Raw genomic sequence first — 2566 nt, forward strand, 5'->3', positions numbered from 1 at the left:
TACCGACACGTGTTCCAGCTGCATAGAGTGTGTGCAGTTACGTATGCAACCCACAATATTTTGCCATATACCGTCATTCAGGGTCCTTCCACTAGCGTGGTCCACTTCGAGCCACACGTCAACTGTCCAAGAGATCGCAAACAACATAAGTTGAGGTGCTTGACTCAAGAATACCATGCACCACGCGGTCAAAGACTGAAATTGCCATCTAGTGATCTCGAGAGCAACACCCTAACCGCTGGGCCATACACCCTTCACACACATACACACTACATATATATATATATATATATATATATATATATATATATATGTATGTAGATGACACTGGAAAAACCAAATGTTACGTAATGAATTTCATTAGCCTACAGCTGTTCCTGCTATAAGATGCGGTGGACTCTTAGTTGAGTACCATAGGATCCTATAGCTGCATGAGACCACTTTATTTGGGAAAATTACATTTTCAAAACCTACAGGCGTTGCGAGTGAGAAAATTTATGTTGATCGTTGTGGAAAGTTCGATGCCAAGTAAGAAAAAAGTATGCGAATATACGCATCTGCATAAACTTTCTCACTCATAATGCCAGTGTGTTCTGGAACTTTCTCAAATAAACTGCACTTCCTATTCAAGGCTCTGAGCAAGCTATGTTTATCTTCGTAGTTCACAAAGAGTCCACCACATCTTACAGCAGAAACAGTTGTAAGCTAATGACGGTCATTGCATAACATTTGGTTTTTCCAGTGTCATCTCTTTGTTTTCTATTACCATTCTATACTCATATAATATTGCATTCTGGGACCATACGCATAATGAATTCTACACCAGGTTATTAGTCTCACTATGCTTAAGTGACATATTAATTCCTTCAACTCAGTATACACGCACCACGCATACTCCCACATCCACACAAGCACATTATACCTAAACACAGACAATATATACATACAGACGCAACACTCATTAACACATGCAACACACATAGACAAAGATAACTTTCACCCACACATATACACGATACACATATACACCTGTACACACACCACATGAAAAAGCAGACATCAGCTGCTACACACACCCACATACACTCACACACGTCAGTCACTCGCCCCAATTCACACTTACACACCTACACACCATTCTCACATGCACACCTCTTGTTGGGATCACTAGCACTACTATTATCTCCCTTTCTTATAACCGCTTTTTTCCAATCCTTCGCCATGCTGGACCGCCGAACTCTACACGTTTTTTTCATTCTCTCTCTATTTTTTATTTCCTCTTCTTTTCTGTTGAAGAACATAAGCTCGAACCGCAGACGACTTTCATTTTTCCCCAGCGACAAACTAATACACTTGTCTGTTGTTCATACACCTCTATTCGTCTTTTGCTTTTCTATAAATTTCAACTATATATGTAGAGAGAGAGGAGGGGGGAGAGGAGAAAAGAAGTGGGGGAGACAGCGACACATATATCATTAAGGCATGGATAGTTTTTGATAGATACATAAACAGACAGAATTTTCCCATTTCTCCCATTTTAGCACGTCAACAATAAAAATAAAAAGTGAAAGAGAGAAAAATGGAAGAAAGGCGGCGAAGAAGACAGGCCTAAGAAATCAACGAGTTGAACTTTAAAAGAAGACGACCAACTCCAAAGAGACAACAAACGAACAGTTGCAGGCTGCTTGTATAGCTTCACACATTAAGATATACAGCAAACAGAACTTCATTCATTTCTCTCTTACCTTTTGTATCATGATGATGTTTGTTTTACGTTTCAAGTCTTGATCCTCCTCCAGCAATCCTATAAACTCTTCACAAAAATCTGCATGTTTTATTGTAATCCGCAAAATTGTCTTTCAGTTTTCGCGAATTTTATTTTATACATCTATGAATTTATTTTAGCTATTGTTTAAGTTTACTTGTTTTGTGCTTGGTTCTAGTTTGGGGGGGAGGGGGGAAAGCTCGACGTCTGAGTGTGTTTTGTTTATTGTCTTAAAGTTGATAATTTTTGAAATTTTTCTTTTTTCTTTGGATTCGTGGCATTTTATTGTTTTATTTAAGCGCGTATTTATATGTGTATATGTTTATGTATAGAAAGAGCACAAAAGTATGTAACAATTTTTAGTCTAAATTTATGCACTAAAGGGAAACTTCGCATTTTGTTTATACGCATATGTGCGCGCACATACACACACACACAAACACATGTTTCTCAACATACTGTGTGTACAAATACATACATATTTATATATATGCCTCCATATATAATCATACACATATATGTATGTAATTATATCTAATATATATATATATATATATATATATATATATAGGTGCAGGAGTGGCTCTGGTAAGTAGCTTGCTTACCAACCACATGGTTCCGGGTTCCATCCTACTGCGTGGCACCTTGGGCAAGTGCCTTCTACTATATCCTCGGGTCGACCAAAGCGTTGTGAGTGGATTTGGTAGACAGAAACTGAAAGAAGCCAGTCGTATATATATATATATATATTTATGTGTGTATATATATATTTGTGTGCGTGTGTGTGTGCGTGTGCGTGTG

This window comes from Octopus bimaculoides, chromosome 8 (genome assembly GCF_001194135.2).
Source record: "Octopus bimaculoides isolate UCB-OBI-ISO-001 chromosome 8, ASM119413v2, whole genome shotgun sequence".
Classification (NCBI taxonomy): domain Eukaryota; kingdom Metazoa; phylum Mollusca; class Cephalopoda; order Octopoda; family Octopodidae; genus Octopus; species Octopus bimaculoides.